The sequence below is a fragment of the Balaenoptera physalus genome, assembly GCF_965194825.1.
Source record: "Balaenoptera physalus genome assembly, chromosome: 9".
In the NCBI taxonomy this organism is placed as follows: Eukaryota; Metazoa; Chordata; class Mammalia; order Artiodactyla; family Balaenopteridae; genus Balaenoptera; species Balaenoptera physalus.
In genome coordinates this window covers 54,073,658-54,098,472 of record NC_138888.1, presented here as the reverse complement: position 1 = coordinate 54,098,472, position 24,815 = coordinate 54,073,658, and positions in this window count along the sequence as shown.

Sequence of the window (24,815 nt, the reverse complement as noted above, 5' to 3'; positions counted from 1 at the left end):
CCCGCCCATCCAGGTCATCACAGAGCACTGAGCTGAGCTCCCTGTGCTATACTGCAGGTTCCCACTAGCTATCTCTTTTACATGTGGTAGTGTATATATGTCCATCCCAATCTCCCAGCTCATCCCACCCTCCCCTTTCCCGCCCTGTGAAACACATGTAGCAAGTTGAAACAATAGCACGCAATCCCCATCGCTGGTCTCCTGTTACACGGTAAAGATTCTCAAGTAGCAGAAGAGAAATAAAGGAACAAGAGATGTAATATTTTGTTGTTCTTCATCCACTTTGTCTCAAGTTTAAGGTGCACTGAATTTAAGAATCTGCCTCCTCATCCTCCACCTTTGGCTCAGCTTCTAGCAGCTTTGGTTGTAGTCATGCCTGTACTAAGCCTGCAGATACAATAAAACAGGAAAGTACAAAAAATTCACCAAAGGCTGTCAGGAGATCCTCCAAATGATTAAGGATGACGATACTATACAGAAAATGAAGCCATTTGAGAGATCTGAGATATCCTGAAGGAAGAGAAAGTTTACCTGCAGTAGTTCAGGAAGGCTTCTGATACCATGTGATACCAAAGAACAATGCTGAAGTGCAGGATAGACAAGAAATGAAAGAGAAGAAACCGGTTTCTCAAAGAGGAGAGAGAGCTATAAAGAGCATCACGAACCTCTACAAACATCAGGCTTAAAGGGATTAGATTTACATATAGATCATCCAAAAATAGAAAATAGGATTGGCATACGAAGCTCCAATATGCCCCTCCCTCCTTGCAGTTTCTAAAGGTGAAGGTCAGTATTTAACAAAACCACAGAAGTTAAAACACACACACACACACACACACACACACACACTTGCAGATGCATAGATAAATAATGTTTTATATATAAACAAAACATTACATACTTATAATGTTACAATTAATAATAATGTTATAAATAAACGTATATAAAACATTATAAAGGATCAAGATTAAAATATATCCTGATACTGTAAAAAAAAATTATAGTAAGAAATATGGCTGAAAAACTAAGGACCCTGCATGATTAGGGATGAGTTTTGTGTCACTTGCTATACACACACAAACACACACACACACACACACACACACACACACACAATACAGCTTAAAACTTTTAGGCCTGATCTGTAATGTACAGGGGAGCAGTGTGGGATAGAAAACTGCTCTAGGATAGAGCATGGTGTCTGGAACTAGAATATCCCAGGTTTGAGTCCTGGCTTGGCCACTTGCTGTTTGTTTACTTTAACTAAAATTTTCTGAGTCCCAGTTTTCTCATATTTAAAACTGACATAATAAGAGAGAAGTGACAACATGTTGTATTCTGTAACGTCTAGATGACATAATATCATCTCCTTTCAAGTACTGAGTAGACAAGAAAATAAGCATAAAGAAAAATTCCATTTTCTTGAGCCAAGACTTCCTGGCTGTACTGTTAGTGTTTATTTCACTGATTTTTCAATAATTAGGAAAACAGGAATAATGGAAGCACCAATAAAAATAACTCAACTTAGAAAAAGTAATGTGGCCAGAAAAACCCATTCTAATGTGTATTTTTATACATCAGAAAAAAAATTCATTTTGTAATGCTATATTGGGACCATCCTTAGAGGTCATCTGTCCTAGACAAGTTGTATTAATTATCAGTCCAAGTTCAGAGCTGGAAATAGAAATACCTCCAGGTATTTTATGAAGAAAGAGATTTAATACAGAGAAATAGCACTTCAAGAAAAACAAATACCACATGCTAACACATATATATGGAATCTAAAAAAAAAAAAAAAAAGAAAAGAAAATGGTCAGAAGAATCTAGGGGCAAGACAGGAATAAAGATGCAGACCTACTAGAGAATGGACTTGAGGATATGGGGAAAGGGAAGGGTAAGCTGGGACAAAGTGAGAGAGTGGCATGGACATATATACACTACCAAACGTGAAATAGATAGCTAGTGGGAAGCAGCCGCATAGCACAGGGAGATCAGCTCGGTGCTTTGTGACCACCTAGAGGGGTGGGATAGGGAGGGTGGGAGGGAGACGCAAGAGGGAGGAGATATGGGGATATATGTATACATATAGCTGATTCACTTTGTTATAAAGCAGAAACTGACACACCATTGTAAAGCAATTATACTCCAATAAAGATGTTTAAAAAAAAAAAAAAGAAATAGCACTTCGGAAACTGCTTGAAGGGCTGGAGGTCACCACTGACATGGCTGAGCTGGAGGACAAACTGCTCCTACATTAGCAGCCTCTCTAACACCTCACCTCCTCTCAACAGTTTTGTTTGTCAGCAGGAAAGAAAACAATCACAGCTACAGATCATCTCTACTAACATTTGTAGAGAAAAAGATAGCCAATAAGAAATTGCAATGTGTTAGTTACTAAGAGCAAGTGTTCAGGGTCCACAGGGGCCATGCTTGTGATGGTTGGGTTTTCATTCCCGAGCCTGATAGTGGGATTTAGTGTTCTGGGTGGTTGGGAAGACACGGAGTCACTTTTTTCATTTATGAACCTTTTTAATGAGAGACACTCAAGTGTGATACAACCACTCTGCCTATTCAGTGCGTAATTTTAAGAACAATAAAAACAATTTTAGAAACAGAGATAAAACAAAAATAATCTTTGCCACTAGGGAGAGAAACAAAGAAAGAATTATTTAACTACCATTTCTCCCTTACATTATAAATTTCCAAACTAGCAATTTTGGTGGTCTTTAAAGTGAAGTTGAGGGAACTTCAAGATAATTACCCGCACCTGAGACTGGAAAGCACCCTTAAGTCCTATTCGAGATAGCGGCTTAGAGTGCCTGATGTGTACAGCCTCACGTAAGTTGAAATTGAAAGTTGGCTCTGAAATAACAAATTTTACAAAATGCAGAAGATTAAATCTTAAATGAAAATAACAAAATTTTCTCTGCATTTTAAAAATTTAGGTGTCTTCTATGATTTTAATATCAAGGCATTTGTACCATTACTGTTTTCTCACTGGTACCTTCTCCTCCAAAACTTGACCCTCTTGTACTTGATTTGCCTCCTGCAGCCTTTGGCAAATTGTAACTTTTTTTTTTTTTTTTTTCAGTTGACAGACATTATTTGAACTGCCATCCTTATAGTAAGATTCAGGTGAGGCTAAGCTTGGGCAGGGAGGGAATCAGCAGGTATGTATAAATTCGCCATCTCCCCCTGTTCTTACTTCATACGCTCCTGAGACCTGGAAGGTCAGGCACACTCTCTCCATCTGGTGCATGGGTACCCGGCATTCTCAGGGTGGTTTGTTTCTGACGGTTACAGCTGCTGGATCAACACTTATTTTTTTTCTAAATGACTCAGATCTTTATGTTCTGTTGCTTTAGGGTAATACCTATGACAAATATTAGGACATGACTGTGCAGGACGAGAAAGAGCGGACGTGACAACTAGCATTCACTTTAGGAAGTAGCATCTGAAGGCTATAACCCTTCAAGTCTGATGACTCAGCCGCCCAAGTCCCAGGTACCTGCGTGTCATATTCCTATAAACACCCGATACTTCCCGCCATAACATATTACTAGGTGGAGACATAATAAACATCAAATTTGATGACAAAAGTCTTGGTGTCCAGAGACACCCAGTGCTGGGACCAAGAGCAATAGTTGTGATCAATTCTAAGTATGGATGGCACAGTTATTAATTTCACAGCTCTGTTGAGACATTATATGCCAGGCACTTCCCCTCAGGTTTATGTGGGATGGCTCTGTGATTTAGGCACTATCATTATTCCCATTTTTACAACGGAAACGGACGCCCAGCGGGGTTAAGTAACTTGTTCAAGGTCACACAACAGTGGCAGCCTCAGAATCTAAATCCTAGCATTTTGGATGAAATTCCTCCCTGGGATCTCTGTTCATATTACTGTTATTATTCTGGTCACCCAGCCTCAAAATATCAGATCTGGGAGGGATCTTAGAAGTTACAGCAACCCATTCATTGTAGGGATGAGAAAAACAATGACTGTCTTGAGGATCCACATCTGGATGATGGCAAAACCAAGAGTATAACCAATGTTATTTTTTCTATTACACCACACCTTGGCTTTTCTCTGCCATTGTTCTTTATTGCTAATGAATCACCAGGTCTTATCCACTTCCTTCCTAGCTTTTACGATCTCTGTCCCTTCATTCCTATCCCCACTGCCATCACCCAAATCCAGGCACTGGTTACCCTTTGCCTAGAAGAGTGTGGTTAACTCTGACCGGCCTCAGGACTGTCCGCCTCTCTTCCTTCAAGTGGGTAGAAATGAGAACAAAATTAATTAGTAATTATACAATTGACCTTTCAAAAAATGTTGTGTCTATTCCATTCAGTCATTTTCTAAACGTTGCCAAATTTCTCCTTTGTAATTGCTAATTGTTATTTTTAAATGTCTTTAAACATTATTCATGCTCAATTTTCCCTTGTAATTAGATGCAATTATTACCTTTTCAAAATTGAAGTATAGTTGATTTACAACATTGTGTTAGTTTCTGGTGTACAGCAAAGTGATTGAGATATATATACATAGTCTTTTTCATATTCTTTTCCATTATGGTTTATCACAAGATATTGAATGCAATTCTCTGTGCTACACAGTAGGACCTCGTTGTTTATCTGTTTTATATATAGTAGTTTGTATCTGCTAATCCCAAACTCCTAATTTATTCCCCTCCTTTCCCCTTTGGTAACCATAAGTTTGTTTTCTATGTTTGTGAGTGCTTCTGTTTTGTAAATAAGTTCATTGTGAGATATTTTAGATTCCACATATAAGTGATATCATATGGTATATATCTTTCTCTTTCTGACTTACTTCACTTAGTATGATAATCTCTAGCTCCAACCATGTTGCTGCAAATGACATTATTTCATTCTTTTTTATGGCTGAGTAGTATTTCATTGTATGTATATCTGCGTATGTATGTATATATGTATACGTGTATATATATGTATATATGTGTATGTTTATATACCATATATTCCTCTTTTTTTTTGGCCATGCCATGCAACTTGTGGCATCTTAAGATCTTAGTTCCCTAACCAGGGATTGAACCTGGGCCCTTAGCAGTGACAGTGTGGAGTCCTAACTACTGGACCACCAGGGAATTCCCTATAACACATCTTCTTTATCCATCTGTCAATGGACATTTAGGTTGCTTCCATGTCTTAGCTATTGTAAATAGTGCTGCTGTGAACACTGGGGTGCATGTGTCTTTTCAAATTATAGTTTTCTCTGGTTATATGCCCGGGAGTGGGATTGCTGCATCATATGGCACCTCTATTTTTAGTTTTTTGAGGAAACTCCATACTGTTTTCTGTAGTGGCTGCCCCAATTTACATTTCCACCAGCAGTGTAAGAGGGTTCCCTTTTCTCCACACCCTCTCCAGCATTTATTATTTGTAGACTTTTTAATGATGGCCATTCTGACTGGTGTGAGGTGGTACCTCACTGTTGTTTTGAAATATACATTTGAGGTCAACAGCAGCATATAGATTTTTTTTTAAAGCTTTAATCTCTCCTCTAAAGTCCAAACTCATATCTGCTTAGTCAACAACAAGCATCTCAAACCTAACATGTCTAAAGTGAACTCCTGTCCTTCTCCCGCATACCACAACCAATTTCTCTCTTTTTTCCTAGACTCAACTATGTACTTCCAGTAACTCAGACCAGAAACCTTAGAGTCATCCTTAACTCTTTTCTTTCTCTCACATAACACATTCAGTCAATCAGCAAACGTTGTTGACTTTACCTTTAAAGCATGTTCAGGGACTTCCCTGGTGGTCCAGTGGTTAAGAATCCACCTTCCAACGCAGGGGACGTGGGTTCGATCCCTGGTCGGGGAACTAAGATCCCACATGCTGCGGGGTAACTAAGCCTGTGCCCCGCAACTACTGAGCCTGCACGCCTCAACTAGAGAGCCTGTGTGCTGCAAACTACAGAGCCCACGTGCTCCGGAGCCCACATGCCACAACTAGAGAGCCCACGCGCCGCAACAAAGAGCTCACATGCCACGACGAAGATCCTGCAGGCCGCGACTAAGACCAGATGCAGAAGAAAAAAAAAAGTTCAGAACATGACCACTTTTCACTCCTCCACCACTCTCACTTTGTCCAAGTCATCTCTTTTAAAAAAAATTTTATTGACCTATAGTTGATTTATAATGTTGTGATAATTTCTGCTATACAGTAAAGTGACTCAGTTATACATATATATTTTTTTATATTCTTTTCCATGATGGTTTATCACAGGATATTGAATATGGTTCCCTGTGCTATACAGTAGGACCTGCTGTTTATCTATTTTATATTTTGCATCTCAAGCCATCATCTCTTGATGAATTGTTGCAACAGCTTCCTAACTGGTCTCCTTACTTTCCTACCATCTTTTCTTAATACAGCTACCACAGTGACCCTGTTAAAATTCAAGTCAGACCATGTCACTCTATCACTCAAAGCCTCCAATGTCTTCCATCTCACTCAAAGTCAGAGCTCTTACACGGCTCACAGGGACCTAAAAATCTGCACCCCACCCTCCAGCCCCGCCTCTCTGACCTAATTTGTCACTCACTTCCCTTTCTCACTCCACTTCAGACACTCTGGATTTCTCAGAATCTCCAAGCAGGTGTCAGGACTTTTGTACTTGCTACTGCTTGAATGCCTTTCTCCTAAATATTTTGATGTCTGCTCTCCCATCTCCTTCTATATTCAGAAACATACGTTCAGTGAAGCTTTCCTAGATAATTTTTTCTAAAGTTGTCCATACATCCCCTAATAGCCATTTCCTGCTTTATCTTTCTCTATAGCAACTATACCATTTGTGTGTAGAGTACTGTAGTAAGTTCTCACTTCCTACCTCTACTAAACGCAAGCTCCATGAGAGTAGGGATTTGTCTCTTTTTTTATTCATAGTTGTTCCATTGTCAAGAAGAGTGCCTAGCACACAGTAGATATTCAGCAGATATTTCTTGAATGAATAGATGTACTCTAGAGCTGATAACACTTGACAACATGGATAACATCAAAAACATTATGCTGAGCTAAAGAAACCACACACAAAAACGTATATACTGTACGAATCCATTTATATAAAGCTCTAGAAAAGACAAAGCTAATCTATAATGACAGAAAGCAAATTAGTGGATGCCCAAGTCTGGGAGTTGGGTGAGAAAACTGACTGGGAAGGGACACAAAGAAACTTTTGGGGGGTGATGAAAATGTTCTTTATATTGGTTGTGCTGGTAGTTGCACAGGTACATACTTTTGTCAAAACTCTTTGAATATTACATTTAAGAATGGACACATTTTATTGTACTTAAATGATACCTCATTTCACCAGGTTAAGTGAGAGAATGCCAGAAACAAAGAGTTAAATTATGTCTTCGGCATCATAAGATTCAAGGTGAATTTGAATGAAAAAAAAAAAAGGATAAATCTCACAAATTGTTACCTATAATAAGCACAGTGTTTAGAGAACGGAACATAAATTATCCTCCCCTCATTGCCTATGTAAGAAATGAATTATGTCTTTAGGAGATGTTAACAAAATGTGTCATGCCTCAGGTTTAGCTCTTCAAATTTTTTTTTTTTCAGCAGGATTCATTCATTTCTCTTTCTTACCAAATAAAATGTTCAATTAAATTTCTATTAAAATTAAGCCAAAATAGGAGGAGGTGGACCAACTGGGATACAGTGCCCCCTATATCACTCCAGGTCCTATCAGGAAATTCAAAATGGGAACTTAATATAGGAAAACAGTGCAAGCCCCAAACTATAAGCATAGGAAACATAACTGCTTTGGAGTACTTGAGGAGATGGCACTTCTTCATGTAGAATATTTCCAATAAATTTTAAGTTAGGTAGGTCCAGAATACATATATTTGTATACATTACATAAAAATAAATTTAACAAAAAATACACAGTAACTAAAGAAGGAAAATGGCAAAATATTTCCATGGGACTTAAAAAGAGACTAATTGACGGATATACTATTATGTCTAAGTGGGCCTATTCTCCTTAAATTAATCTATAAAGGAAAGAATTATTACAACAATGTTATAGCAATGGCCTGACTGAATCTCCAGAGAATTAGGCTAAGTGAAAAAAGCCAATCCAGAAAGCTTACATACTATATGGTTGCATTTATATAACATTCTTGAAATGACAGAATTATAGAAATGGAGAACAGACTAGTGGTTCCAAGGAGTTAAAAGGAGGCAGATGGGAGCAAGAGGGAAGTGGGTGTGGCCAAAAAAAGGCAACAGGAGGGATCCTTGTGGCGGTAGAAATGTTCTGTATTTTGACTGTATCAATGTCAGTATCCTGGTTGAGATTGCACTATACTTTTACAAGATGTTACCTGTGGGGGAAACTGGATGAGGGGTACAGGGGATCTCTCTGTGTTATTTATTACAATTGCATATGCATCTACAGTTATCTCAAAATTAAAAGTTTAATTTTGAAAGACTGAATCAATTATTTAACCATTTGGGAAAAATTAAGTTATTCCTCTATTTGTTTCTTGACATCAAAACTAATTCCAGAATCAAGAGTTAAATGTAATAGCAGCTCGTAGCTCCCATTCATTGAGTAATTACTATGTGCCAGGTATGTTTGCATATATTCTCATTTTCTCCTTCCAACAAACTTGTAAGAGAGGTATGACTATCTACACTTTACCAAAGAGGAAAATAAGGTGTTTCCCGAAATTTGTACTTTAAAAAAAGAAAAAATCTGCAAATAGAAGAGAAATAGTATTCAGCAATGTGTGAGCCTTGATTTGGGTGAATGTGATTCTAAGCATTTTAATTTCTTTTCCTCTGTAATTATATGTGCTGGGTTGTCTGTAATGAACATGTTTTATATCTTTAAAAGTTTTAAGGTTGGGCAAAGGGAGCAAAGTAAGAGTTTTTGTCAAGGACAAGGAATAAGTTAGCAGGGGTTGATGCCTCACACGGCACAACACAAAAACTCCAGCTGACTATAAACTGTGTTGGATGGCCACTGACAGATGAATGGATAAAGAAGATGTGGTACACACGTACACACACACACACACACACACACACACACACACACACACACATATATATACAATGGAATATTACTCAGCCATTAAAAAGAATGAAATAATGCTATTGGCAGCAACATGGATGGACCTAGATGTTATTATCCTAAGCGAAGCAGGTCAGAAAGAGAAAGATAAATACCATATGATATCACTCATATGTGGAATCTAAAATACAAATGAACATATCTATGAAACAAAAACAGACTCACAGATATAGAGAACAGACTTGTGGTTGCCAAGGGGGAGAGGGGTTGGGGAGGGAAAGACTGGGAGTTTGGGATTAACAGATGCAAACTATTATACATAGGATGGATAAACAACAAGGTCCTACTGTAAAGCACAGGGAACTATATTCAATATCCTGTGATAAACCATAATGGAAAAGAATATGAAAAAGAATATATATGTATAACTGAGTCACTTTGCTGTACAGCAGAAATTAAACACATTGTAAATCAACTATACTTTAATAAAATAAAAAAAAGAATAACAACAAAAAGGAGTGCCTACCACAATATGTACCAAGAATTATCCTAAATCTTTATTTACATTCCTTCACTTCATACTCACTGAAGTTTATGAGATACCTACTATTACCTCTTTTTCACAGATGAGGAAACTGAGGCTCAGAAAGTTTACCCAGCTCCACCTGACATCAAAACCATAATTTTAATCTTCTAATTTCTTTTTCTAAAAAATGTGTGGGTTTTGTGTAGAATAAAATGTACTAAAAAAGTTTAGAAATCTGTTTAATTTCTGCTTCTTAAGCAAGTGTTTATGCATATTGATCATATATTATTTCTTTAGACAAAATTTGCTTAATGAGCAGCTGACATCACTTTTTCATTAGTTCAAACCTCATGGAGTTTGAACCCAATTAGGGATTCAAAGGGATTCTAGGAGTATTCACACAAAATACTCCCACTCCATACACACACATAAAAGTTGTGCCCAATACTATACATAGAAAACCCTAAAGAGTCCATCAAAACACTGTTAGAGCTAATAAGTGAATTTAGCAAAGTGGCAGGATACAAAGCCAAAATACAGACATCTGTAGCATTTCTGTATACTAATAATGAACTATCAGAAAGAGAAATTAAGAAAATAATCCTGTTTACAATTACATCAAAAAGAATAAAATAATTAGGAATAAATTTAACCAGGTAGGTTAAAGACCTGTACACTGAAAACTATGAGACACTAATGAAAGAAAGTGAAGAAGACATAAATAAATGGAAAGATATACCATGCTCACAGACTGGAAGAATTATTGTTAAAATGTTCATACTACCCAAGAATTATTGTTAAAATGTTCATACTACCCAAAGCAATCTACAGATTCAATGCAATTCCTATCAAAATTCCAATGGCATATTTCACAGAACTAGAACAAATAACTCTAAAATCTATATAGAACTACAAAAGATCCTGAACAGCCAAAACAATCTTGAGAAAGAAGAACAAAGCTGGAGGTATCACGCTTCTTGATTTCAAACAATACTACAAAGTTATAGTAATCAAAACGGTATGATACTGGCAGAAAAACAAACAGGTCAATAGAACAGAATCAAGAGCCCAGAAATAAAAATACGCATATATGGACAATTAATTTATGACAAAGGTGCAAAGAACATACAATGGAGAAAGGACAGTCTTTTCAATAAATGGTGTTAGGAAAACTGTACAGCCACATGCAAAAGAATGAAACCATTATCTTACACCATACACACAAAAATTAACTCAAAATGGATTAAAGACTTGAATGTAAGACCTGAAACCATAAAATCCCCAGAAGAAAACATAGGTGATAACCTCACTGACATCGGTCTTAGCAATGTTTTTGTGGGTTTGACTACAGAGGCAAGGAAAACAAAAGCAAAAATAAACAAATGGGACTAGATTAAACCAAAAAGCTTCTGCATAGCAAAGGAAACCATCATCAAAATATAAAGGGCAACTTGCTGAATGGGAGAATATATTTGCAAATCTTATGGCTGGTAAGGGGTTAATATCCAAAATATATAAAGAACTCATACAGCTCAACAACAACAACAAAACAACCTGATTAAAAAATGGACAGAGCATCTGAATAGATATTTTTCCAAAGAAGACCTACAGGTGAACAACAGGCATATGAAAAGATGTTCAACATCACTAATTATTAGGGAAATGCAAATCAAAAACCCACTGAGCTATCACCTCACACCTGTTAGAGTGACTATTATCAAAAGTACAAGAAATACATTTTGGCAAGGATGTGGAGAAAAGGGTACCCTCATACATGGCTTGTGGGATTGTAAACTGGTGCAGCTACAATGGAAAATAGTATGGAGATTCCTCAAAAAATTAAGAATAGAACTACCTTATGATCTAGCTATTCCACTTCTGGGTATTATCTGAAGAAAACAAAAACACTAATTTGAAAAGATATATGCACCTATATGTTCATTGCAGAATTATTTACAATAGCCAAGATATGGAAACAACCTAAGTGTCCGTTGGTGGATGAAAGTATAAAGAAATGTGGTAGATCAATGGGCAAGATGGCGGAAGAGTAAGACGCGGAGATCACCTTCCTTCCCACAGATACAGTAGAAATACATCTACACGTGGAACTGCTCCTACAGAACACCCACTGAACGCTGGCAGAAGACGTCAGACCTCCCAAAAGGCCAGAAAATCCCCATGTACTTGGGTAGGGCAAAGGAAAAAAGAAATAACAGAGACAAAAGAATAGGGACGGGACCTGCACCAGTGGGAGGGAGCTGTGAAGGAGGAAAGGTTTCCACACACTAGGATGCCCTTTCATGGGCAGAGACTGCGGGTGGCAGAGGGGGGAAGCTTCAGAGCCACAGAGGAGAGCACAGCCACAGGGGTGCGGAGGGCAAAGCAGAGAGATTCCCGCACTGAAGATCGGTGCTGAGTAGCACTCACCAGCCCGAGAGGCTTGTCTGCTCAGCCGCCGGGGCAGGCGGGGGCTGGGAGCTGAGGCTCGGGCTTTGGTGCTAGCTGGGAGGGAGTCCGGGAAAAAGTCTGCAGCTGCCGAAGAGGCAAGAGACTTTTTCTTGCCTCTTTGTTTCGCGGCGCGCAAGGAGAGGGGATTCAGAGCGCCGCCTAAATGAACTCCAGAGACGGGCGCGAGCCCCAGCTAACAGCGCGGACCCCAGAGACGGGAGCAAGCCGTGGTTATCAGCGCGGACCCCAGAGACAGGCATGAGACGCTAAGGCTGCTGCTTCCGCCACCAAGAAGCCTGTGTGCGAGCACAGGTCACTCTCCACACTGCCCCTCCCGGGAGCCAGTGCAGCCCGCCACTGCCAGGCTCCCGTGATCCAGGGACAACTTCCCCAGGAGAACGCACGGCGTGCCTTGGGCTGCTGCAACGTCACGCCGGCCTCTGCCGCAGCAGGCTCGTCCCGCATCCGTACCCCTCCCTCCCCCCGGCATGAGTGAGCCAGAGCCCCCGAAGCAGCTGCTCCTTTAACCCCGTTCTGTCTGGGCGGGAAACAGACGCCCTCAGGCGACCTACATGCAGAGGAGGGTCCAAATCCAAAGCTGAACCCCGGGAGCTGTACGAACAAAGAAGAGAAAGGGAAATCTCTCCCAGCAGCCTCAGAAGCAGTGGATTAAAGCTCCACAAACAACTTGATGTGCCTGCATCTGTTGAATACCTGAATAGACAATGAATCACCCCAAATTCAACAGGTGGACTTTGGGAGCAGGATATATTAATTTTTCCCCTTTTCCTTTTTTTGTGAGTGTATATGTGTATGCTTCTGGGTGAGATTTTGTCTGTATAGCTTTGCTTTCACCATTAGTCCTAGGGTTAGGTCCGTCCGTTTTTTTTTTTTACTTAAAAAAATTTTTTTTCCTAATAAATGTTTTCTTAATAATTTTTTCCTTATTTTCTATTTTTAGAAATTAAAAAAAATTTTAATAATTTTTTTCATATTTTTTATTTTAAAAAATTAAAAATGTTTTTTCTTAATAAATTTTTTCTTAATAATTTTTTTCTTATTTTTTATTATAAAAAATTAATAAATCTATTTTTAAAAATTAAAAAAATTTTTTTTCTGAATACATTTATTCTTAATCATTTTTTTCTTATTTTTTATTATAATAGCTTTATTTTATTTTATTTTATCCTCTTTCTTTCTTTCTTTCTTTCTATTTTTTTCTCCCTTTTATTCTGAGCCGTGTGGATGAAAGGCTCTTGGTGCTCCAGCCAGGCATCAGGGCTGTGCCTCTGAGGTGGGAGAGCCAACTTCAGGACAGTGGTCCACAAGAGACCTCCCAGCTCCACGTAATACCAAACGGCAAAAATCTCTCAGAGATCTCCATCTCAACATCAAGACCCAGCTTCACTCAACGACCAGCAAGCTACAGTGCTGGACACCCTATGCCAAACAACTAGCAAGACAGGAACACAGCCCCATCCATTAGCAGAGAGGCTGCCTAAAATCATAATAAGGCCACAGACACCCCAAAACACACCACCAGACGTGGACGTGCCTACCAGAAAGACAAGATCCAACCTCATCCACCAGAACACAGGCACTAGTCCCCTCCACCAGGAAGCCTACACAACCCACTGAACCAACCTTAGCCACTGGGGACAGATACCAAAAACAACAGAAACTACGAACCTGCAGCCTGTGAAAAGGAGACGCCAAACACAGTAAGATAAGCAAAATGAGAAGACAAAAAAACACACAGCAGGTGAAGGAGCAGGGTCAAAACACACCAGACCTAACAAATGAAGAGGAAATAGGCAGTCTACCTGAAAAAGAATTCAGAATAATGATAGTAAAGATGATCCAAAATCTTGGAAATAGAATAGGCAAAATGCAAGAAATATTTAACAAGGATGTAGAAGAACTAAAGAGGAACCAAACATTGATGAAAAACACAATAAATGAAATTAAAAATACTCTAGACGGGATCAATAGCAGAATAACTGAGGCAGAAGAACGGATACGTGACCTGGAAGATAAAATAGTGGAAATAACTACTGCAGAGCAGAATAAAGAAAAAAGAATGAAAAGAACTGAGGACAGTCTCAGAGAGCTCTGGGACAACATTAAACGCACCAACATTCGAATTATAGGGGTCCCAGAAGAAGAAGAGAAAAAGAAAGGGACTGAGAAAATATTTGAAGAGATTATAGTTGAAAACTTCCCTAATATGGGAAAGGAAATAGTTAATCAAGTCCTGGAAGCACAGAGAGTCCCATACAGGATAAATCCAAGGAGAAACACGCCAAGACACATATTAATCAAACTATCAAAAATTAAATATAAAGAAAACATATTAAAAGCAGCAAGGGAAAAACAACAAATAACACACAAGGGAATCCCCATAAGGTTAACAGCTGATCTTTCAGCAGAAACTCTTCAAGCCAGAAGAGAGTGGCAGGATATACTTAAAGTGATGAAGGAGAAAAACCTACAACCAAGGTTACTCTACCCATCAAGGATCTCATTCAGATTTGATGGAGAAATTAAAACCTTTACAGACAAGCAAAAGCTGAGAGAGTTCAGCACCACCAAACCAGCTTTACAACAAATGCTAAAGGAACTTCTCTAGGCAGGAAGCACAAGAGAAGGAAAAGACCTACAATAACAAACACAAAATATTTAAGAAAATGGAAATAGGAACATACATATCGATAATTACCTTAAATGTAAATGGATTAAATGCTCCCACTGAAAGACACAGACTGGCTGAATGGATACAAAAACAAGACCCATATATATGCTGTCTACAAGAGACCCACTTCAGACCTAGAGACACATACAGACTGAAAGTGAGGGGATGGAAAAAGATATTCCATGCAAATGGAAATCAAAAGACAGCTGGAGTAGCAATTCTCATATCAGACAAAATAGACTTTAAAATAAAGACTATTACAAGAGACAAAGAAGGACACTATATAACGATCAAGGGATCGATCCAAGAGGAAGGTATAACAATCGTAAATATTTATGCACCCAACATAGGAGCACCTCAATACATAAGGCAAATACTAACAGCCATAAAAGGGGAAATCAACAGTAACACAATCATAGTAGGGGACTTTAACACCCCACTTTCACCAATGGACAGATCATCCAAAATGAAAATAAATAAGGAAACACAAGCTTTAAAAGGTACATTAAATAAGATGGACTTAATTGATATTTATAGGACATTCCACCCAAAAACAAGAGAATACACATTTTTCTCAAGTGCTCATGGAACATTCTCCAGGATAGATCATATCTTGGGTCACAAATCAAGCCTTGGTAAATTTAAGAAAATTGAAATCGTAGCAAGTATCTTTTCCGACCACAACGCTATGAGACTAGATATCAATTACAGGAAAAGATCTGTAAAAAATACAAACACATGGAGGCTACACAATACAGTACTTAATAACGAAGTGATCACTGAAGAAATCAAAGGGGAAATCAAAAAATACCTAGAAACAAATGACAATGGAGACACGACGACCCAAAACCTATGGGATGCAGCAAAAGCAGTGCTAAGAGGGAAGTTTATAGCAATACAAGCCTACATCAAGAAACAGGAAACATCTCGAATAAACAAGCTAACCTTGCACCTAAAGCAATTAGAGAAAGAAGAGCAAAAAAACCCCAAAGCGAGCAGAAGGAAAGAAATCATAAAGATCAGATCAGAAATAAATGAAAAAGAAATGAAGGAAACAATAGCAAAAATCAATGAAACTAAAAGCTGGTTCTTCAAGAAGATAAACAAAATTGATAAACCATTAGCCAGACTCATCAAGAAAAAAAGGGAGAAGACTCAAATCAATAGAATTAGAAATGAAAAAGGAGAAGTAACCACTGACACTGCAGAAATACAAACGATCATGAGAGATTACTACAAGCAACTCTACGCCAATAAAATGGACAACCTGGAAGAAATGGACAAATTCTTAGAAATACACAACCTACCGAGACTGAACCAGGAAGAAATAGAAAATATGAACAGACCAATCGCAAGCACTGAAATTGAAACTGTGATTAAAAATCTTCCAACAAACAAAACCCCAGGACCAGATGGCTTCACAGGCGAATTCTATCAAACATTTAGAGAAGAGCTAACACCTATCCTTCTCAAACTCTTCCAAAATATTGCAGAGGGAGGAACACTCCCCAACTCATTCTACGAGGCCACCATCACCCTGATACCAAAACCAGACAAAGATGTCACAAAGAAAGAAAACTACAGGCCAATATCACTGATGAACATAGATGCAAAAATCCTCAACAAAATACTAGCAAACAGAATCCAACAGCACATTAAAAGGATTATACACCATGACCAAGTGGGGTTTATTCCAGGAATGCAAGGATTCTTCAATATACGCAAATCAATCAATGTGATACATCATATTAACAAATTGAAGGAGAAAAACCATATGATCATCTCAATAGATGCAGAGAAAGCTTTTGACAAAACTCAACACCCATTTATGATAAAAGCCCTGCAGAAAGTAGGCATAGAGGGAACTTTCCTCAACATAATAAAGGCCATATATGACAAACCCACAGCCAATACTGTCCTCAATGGTGAAAAACTGAAACCATTTCCACTAAGATCAGGAACAAGACAAGGTTGCCCACTCTCACCACTATTATTCAACATAGTTTTGGAAGTGTTAGCCACAGCAATCAGAGAAGAAAAAGAAATAAAAGGAATCCAAATCGGAAAAGAAGAAGTAAAGCTGTCACTGTTTGCAGATGACATGATACTATACATAGAGAATCCTAAAACTGCCACCAGAAAACTACTAGAGCTAATCAATGAATTTGGTAAAGTAGCAGGATACAAAATTAATGCACAGAAATCTCTTGCATTTCTATATACTCATGATGAAAAATCTGAAAGTGAAATTATGAAAACACTCCCATTTACCATTGCAACAAAAAGAATAAAATATCTAGGAATAAACTTACCTAAGGAGACAAGAGACCTGTATGCAGAAAATTATAAGACACTGATGAAAGAAATTAAAGATGATACAAATAGATGGAGAGATATACCATGTTCTTGGATTGGAAGAATCAACATTGTGAAAATGACTCTACTACCCAAAGCAATCTACAGATTCAATGCAATCCCTATCAAACTACCACTGGCATTTTTCACAGAAGTAAAGAAAAAATTTCACAATTTGTATGGAGACACAAAAGACCCCGAATAGCCAAAGCAGTCTTGAGAACGAAAAATGGAGCTGGAGGAATTAGGCTCCCTGACTTCAGACTATATTACGAAGCTACAGTAATCAAGACAGTTTGGTACTGGCACAAAAACAGAAATATAGAAAAATGGAACAGGATAGAAAGCCCAGAGATAAACCCACGCATATATGGTCACCTTATCTTTGATAAAGGAGGCAAGCATATACAGTGGAGAAAAGACAGCCTCTTCAATAAGTGTTGCTGGGAAAATTGGACAGGTACATGTAAAAGTATGAAATTAGAACACTCCCTGACACCATACACAAAAATAAACTCAAAATGGATTAAAGACCTAAGTGTAAAGCCAGACACTATCAAACTCTTAGAGGAAAACATAGGCAGAATACTCCATGACATAAATCACAGCAAGATCCTTTTTGACCCAGCTCCTAGAGAAATGGAAATAAAAACACAAATGAACAAATGGGACCTAATGAAACTTAAAAGCTTTTGCACAGCAAAGGAAACCATAAACAAGACCAAAAGACAACCCTCAGAATGGGAGAAAGTATTTGCAAATGAAGCAACTGACAAAGGATTAATCTCCAAGATTTACAAGCAGCTCAATAACAAAAAAACAAACAACCCAATCCAAAAATGGGCAGAAGACCTAAATAGACATTTCTCCAAAGAAGATATACAGATGGCCAACAGACATATGAAAGAATGTTCAACATCATTAATCATTAGAGAAACGCAAGTCAAAACTACAATGAGGTATCATCTCACACCGGTCAGAATGGCCATCATCAAAAAATCTAGAAACAATAAATGCTGGATAGGGTGTGGAGAAAAGGGAACACTCTTGCACTGTTGGTGGGAATGTAAATTGATACAGCCACTATGGAGAACAGTATGGAGGTTCCTTAAAAAATTAAAAATAGAACTACCATACGACCCAGCAATCCCACTACTGGGTATATGCCCTGAGAAAACCATAATTCAAAAAGAGTCATGTACCACAATGCTAATTGCAGCTCTATTTACAATAGCCAGGACATGGAAGCAACCTAAGTGTCCATCATCGGATGAATGGATAATGAAGATGTGGCACATATATACAATGGAATATTACTCAACCATAAAAAGAAATGAAATGGAGGTATTTGTAATGAGGTGGATGGAGTTAGAGTCTGTCATACAGAGTGAAGTAAGTCAGAAAGAGAAAAACAAATACAGTATGCTAACACATATATATGGAATCTAAGGGAAAAAAAAAAAAAGGTCATGAAGAACCTAGTGGCAAGATGGGAATAAAGACACAGACCTACTAAAGAATGGACTTGAGGATATGGGGAGGGGGAGGAGTGAGATGTGACAGGGTGAGAGAGTGTCATGGACATATACACACTACCAAATGTAAAATAGATAGCTAGTGGGAAGCAGCCGCATAGCACAGGGAGATCAGCTCGGTGCTTTGTGACCACCTAGAGAGGTGGGATAGGGAGGGTGGGAGGGAGGGAGATGCAAGAGGGAAGAGATATGGGAACATATGTATATGTATAACTGATTCACTTTGTTATAAAGCAGAAACTAACACACCATTGTAAAGCAATTATACTTCAATAAAGATGTTTAAAAAAAAAAAAAGAAATGTGGTATATATACACAATGAAATACTACTTAGCCATAAAAAAGGACAAAATTTTGTCATATGAGACAGTATGGATGGACCTTGAGGGTATTATGCTAATTGAAATAAGTCAGAAGGAAATAGACAAACACCATAGGATTTTATCCATATGTGTAATTCAGAAAAACAAAAACAAAAACAAAACAAAACAAGAAACTCATAGATACAGACAAAAGATTGCTGGTTACCAGAGGGAAAGGGGCTAGGGGCTGGGTGAGAGGGGTGAAGGGGGTCAATTGCATGATGATGGACGGTAACTAGACTTTTGGGGGTGATCATTTTGTAGTGTATACAAATGTCAAATTATAATATTGTATACCTGAAACTTATATGTATAAAAAAAAGACTTCACTGTATCAACAATAATAAATAACCCCGATGGAGCCAGTAGGAAAAGAAAAAACTTGTGCCCAAGTGCTGTTAGAGGAAATCTGAAAAAAATATTTTGTACTTAGTACATATCTACCTTTTCAAAAAATTACTATTATTACAGAGATAAAATAAAAATGCAACTTCTCCTTGTAGTCTTCTAAACAACACTCTTGTTTGTATTTCCCTATGACAAGTGTTCTTTTTTCTTTTTCTTTTTAAACAAGAGAGACATTTTATGATAAAAGAACTAATACATGCAGTGTACAGTAGCCATAAACCTTTCCATACCAATCAACAGTACAGCCAAATACATAGACGAATATTATTTTTTTAACATCTTTATTGGAGTATAATTGCTTTACCATGTTGTGTTAGTTTCTGCTGTATAACAAATTGAATCAGCTATACATATACATATATCCCCTTATCTCCTCCCTCTCGAGCCTCCCTCCCATCCTCCCTATCCCACCCCTTTAGGTGGTCACAAAGCACAAGCTTATCTCCCTGTGTTATGCAGCTGCTTCCCACTAGCTATCTATTTTACGTTTGGTAGTGTATATATGTCCATGCCACTCTCTCACTTTGTCCCAGCTTACCCTTCCCCCTCCCCGTGTCCTCAAGTCCATTCTCTACGTCTGCATCTTTATTCCTGTCCTGTCCCTAGGTTCTTCAGAACCATTTTTTTTTTTAGATTCCATATATATGTGTTAGCATATGGTATTTATTTTTCTCTTCCTGACTTACTTCATGCTCTATGACAGACTCTACTTCCATCCACCTCACTACAAATAACTCAATTTCGTTTCTTTTTATGGCTGAGTAATATTCCATTGTATATATGTGCCACATCTTCTTTATCCATTCATCCGATGATGGACACTTAGGTTGCTTCCATGTGACAAATGTTTTTATTTAATCTATGCAAGGTATTTTTAGAAAGTAAGGAACTGGAGAGAAATTTAGAACAGAAGATAAAAACCACATAAGTGTTTGGGTATGAATTCAATTTACCTTGCATGGTCAAATAACTAATTCCATGGGGACTGTTGTCAAACACAACTCAAGATCGCCATGATAACATCTTCATTTAAAAGGACCAAGAACCTAAAGTTTTGACAGATAAGGAAGGACATTTCGTTTTAAAAGAGTCTCTCTCTGGCAATCTATTTCATCAAACCTTGGCTCAGATTCTACTTCCCCCTAAGAAATTTCCCTGACACACCGTATCCCACCCTGGTCACTCCCTTATGTGGTATTGATTCATATTTATGCCAAAAATTTTTGTGACACCAATCCACCCCAAAATTTACATGTTTCTTTAACTGAACCACAAATTTCTTGAGGTCAAAGACCCTATTTTTTGGTTTTTATTTCTTTTTTAACTTTCTTGCCTTGATGCTAGGCATAATACTAGGCCATAGTTGGTGCGTGACTAATAAATAAGCACTGAATGAACTAATGAATGACTAATACGTGGGGGGCTTGGATATATTCCTAACCATTAGGAAGACAGCGTAGGAAGACCATTGATCTTGTTGTTCAAATAAAAATGTATCCAGTTTCTCAACATGTAAAACAGATAAAAGCAAGGCTTTTGTTTTTTCAGAGGGAATTCGGAATGGGGTGTGGTACCCCTGTTATGCTCCCCTGCAATGCTTCTTTTAGGTGGCCACAGAGGAGGTTCCTTAGGATAGAACTGAACAGCCCTGGTGGAGAGGGAGGTCTCTGCCCCGCGAGACTGAAGACTTGTGCTGAAGATCTGGTTCTGCTAGTAACTAGTTGTTCAACCTTGAACAAGACATTTAACCTCTATCTTTTTCCACGTACAAAATGGGGATAATAAAACTTGTCCATTCCAGCTTTTGTGTGGGTTGTGAGGATCAAATGATCGTGGAAACAAAAGTGCTTTACAAACAGTAAAAATCAGTATAAACATGAAAAATGCCTCACTGCACTTACAGATCAATAAATATTTACGTAGACAGAACTCTGTAATCCAGGATAACTAAAAGTGCTCATTTAAAACCTTTTTGTGGCTCTAGTAGTTTTGAAGTAGAACACGCATAAGAATAGTAAAATAGATGATCTTTTTATTATGCAGGACAATGTCAATTTTACTAACCATCTAATGTTAGCAAGGGGATGTACCATTAGTTATGTGTTTGGCCCTAGAAATACCTTAAGACAAATCTATGGAAGAAAAGAGGGGAAAAAAGTCTAGAATATAAATGTCAACTGTGTACGCAGTAACAATAAATTCCATGAGCTCATGGGAAAAGATCACTCGAATTAATTGGCATCACCATCAATCACAGGCTGTTGATTGCTCTAGGAACAGGGTGTAAATCCCATGAAATGAAAAGTGGGGCTGCAAAATATCAATCTGCTTTAACCTGCTGTTAAGAAAGGAAGTGAGTAGCACTGTCCAAATGTTGTATTTCCACTTGCCAAATTCAACAATTAGACCCACACTTTCATGAATTAACCTGCGAAGTGAATAAATCTTCTCTTCAACAGTTTCATGTCATTGGTTCAAACGGTGTAACGTTTCTTACATAAAGAACTTAAGGAGGATAAATCATTAGGGAAAGTGGGGGGAGTTTATTGTACTCCAAGGCTGTTTTTAAACAGACCTCAACTGTACTAGAACAAAAAGTAGCCTTGTGTTTAAGGATCATGGATTGCAGGTTTGCAATAGGCATTGTAAGAAACCAGCAAACTGTATGTGTATTTATTCCACCTCTCTTTACACTGAGGACTGTGCTGCTTTGTGTTTGTATCTCACCTAATGCCTAGCAGTTTGTTCCCAGGAGAGGAGTGGAAAAAGACGTGTTCCCCAAGTCAGCCATTACAATTTAATTTTTCCAGTAAAAATTTGTACTTTCTTAATTTCTACAACTGGGGTAAAAAAAAAAAAAAATCTGTAAGCTGACATACCATTTCTGTTGGCCACCTCAGAAAGTTCCTGAAAACACCTTTTGCAAGTTATATCATTTCCCTCCAATGTGCCAATTTTTTCTCCTTTTTCACTCTAGGGGCTGAAAAGAAGACCACTCCACCTTTTCCATAAATATCAGCATTTCAGTGGAAAGCTGTTTATTTTCTTCCTGAAGCACATTAATACTACCAACCAACAACAGCGGCTTTTCAAACTCAGAAAGCAAGACTGAAAGGGTCAGCATGACTCTCCAGCAGTGACAACCAATGCTTTTTCACCTCAGGCTGTTTGTGAGAAAGGATTTTCTATTTTTTCTTTTAGGGCCTCTTTTCCCATTCACTGATATTCACCCCTAACCCTACTTCAGGGAGAGTAAAAAAGGGCTCAGGAACACCTTAAAGTTGGTCTATTAGAAAATTTTAAGAATGTCAGATTGTAGAATAAGCACTGGATACAGTGAGTTGAGGCTTTTCACATCAGAATAGATCAAGACATATTTTCCCACAGCGCCCTTGACTGAGAGATTATTTTTTTTAAGAATTATTTTTTTTAAGAAATTTAAATATATAAATTGAAATAAATTATTTTTTCTCATCCATGTTCTGGAGTATGCAGGCTTTAGCTAGAAAACCTTGTGCCTGGTGCCTGAAAGTCCCAGCTTTTAGGCAGGAGTTAACTTTTATCTCCAGGGAGCAACTGACCTCTTATGTTCTTTAGCTATCTCAACAATCAGGGGTGCTGAATTAATAAAGATTAAGTCTCACACTGTGGATTACGGCAGCAGCCAAGCAAAGCCAAGCTGGACGTATGCTGGTCATTCCAAAAAAAGGAAGTCCTATCCTGGGTGGGTGGGCAGTGCTTTCCACAGCAGCTCAACCTTTATGAATCCACCCTTCTTTACTACCCCAGTATCTGTAACAATTCCCGTTGCCTTCCCTTATTTTTAAATTATTTTTTGGGATAATCTTCAATCCTTTTTTTAAATTTTCTTAATTTCTAGGGTTGTATTTTCCATCAATTCCAGTATTGATGACAGTTTTTCATTAAGATTCTGAAAGGTATTCAGAAAACTCACAGACTAATAAAACCAACACGTTGCTAAAACTCAGAGCAATCAGAGAAGTGACCTGATCTTCCCAAGGATACACAACTAATTTTTGCCAAGATATTGGAAAAGCCCAGATTTCTGGACCATGCCGGTCTGTAAGATAATTTGTGTGTGTAAAACTATAGTCTTTATAAATATAGACTTTTCTCCTATATGTTATCTCTCTACTCTGGTTTCCTGTTCCATCAGGGTAGGGGCCATACCTCATTCATCTTTTCACCCCAGCATCTGATATAGTACCTGACAGATATTGGGGGTTTGATAACATTGGGCATCACTCCATTTACTATTTAATACTTGTCTAACTGGCTGATGAGTATGTCTCCCAACTTGATTAAAGCTCCTCAAGGGCATAAACTATGCCCTTTATTTTGAAGATAGTATAGTTCCTAGCAGTATTTAGCACATGTAGGCGTTTTTAAAAATTGCAAACACAGAAGAATGTCACAGAACTACATCGACCCAATTTTCGGAAGAAGTACTATGGTAGGCTGAGGAATGGCACCACAAATATGTCCAAAAGGAACTTTACAGATGTGATTAAGTTAAGGATCTTGATTTGGGAGATAATCCTGAGTCATGCAGGTGGGACCACTGTAATCATAACAGTCCTTATAAGAGGGGTCAGAGGCAGGAGAAGTCAGAGCCAGAAGAGAAGGGGATGTGATGACGGAAGCTGGGAAAAGAGTGATGTGCTTTACAGATGGAGGGAGGTGACCCCAAGAAGCTGAAAAAGACAAGGAAACTGATTTATCCTTCAGAGCCTCCAGAAGGTATCAACATCTCCAACACCTTGAGTTTAACCTAGTAAAATGATTTTGAACCTCTGGCCTCCAGAACTCTGAGAGAATAAATTTGTGGTACTTTGTTACAGCAAAATCACGGGAGACTGATACAAGTACCATGAAGGCAGTTTCTACAAACTGAACAAGGTAAAACATACAACCGCACACTTGACATACACACTGAACGATAAAATTGGAAGAGATGTTGAAAAATTATCCTTTCTGGTCACTTGGCCTGAGGCAAAAGACAGTCTGTAGGATAGATGGTGGATGTTTGTCCGTTGCGTTTTTTAAGATCTCTAGGAACAACGACTATATTTCATTTTATTTTGTTTTGTTTTTTCAGACTGGCAGAAGATAAAATTCTGCTTGCCTTTCATTCATGTGAAACACATATAACTTATTATTTGGTTTTTACCCAAAGAAGAAAAAAGGTGAGCTGTGTGGCTGGTAGGCAGGCAACTTTACCTCCAAACTTTCTAATATAGATTTGAATCTGAAGATACAAGTAGTAGGAATCAAGCAAAACAATCCAATAAACAGATGGTTTTGGACACAAAATATCTAGTTTTCTTTAAGCCAATGCAATTCTGCTGTGGTCTAGCCCTGACCTCAATTCTACATTTTAATCCCACAATTTGTG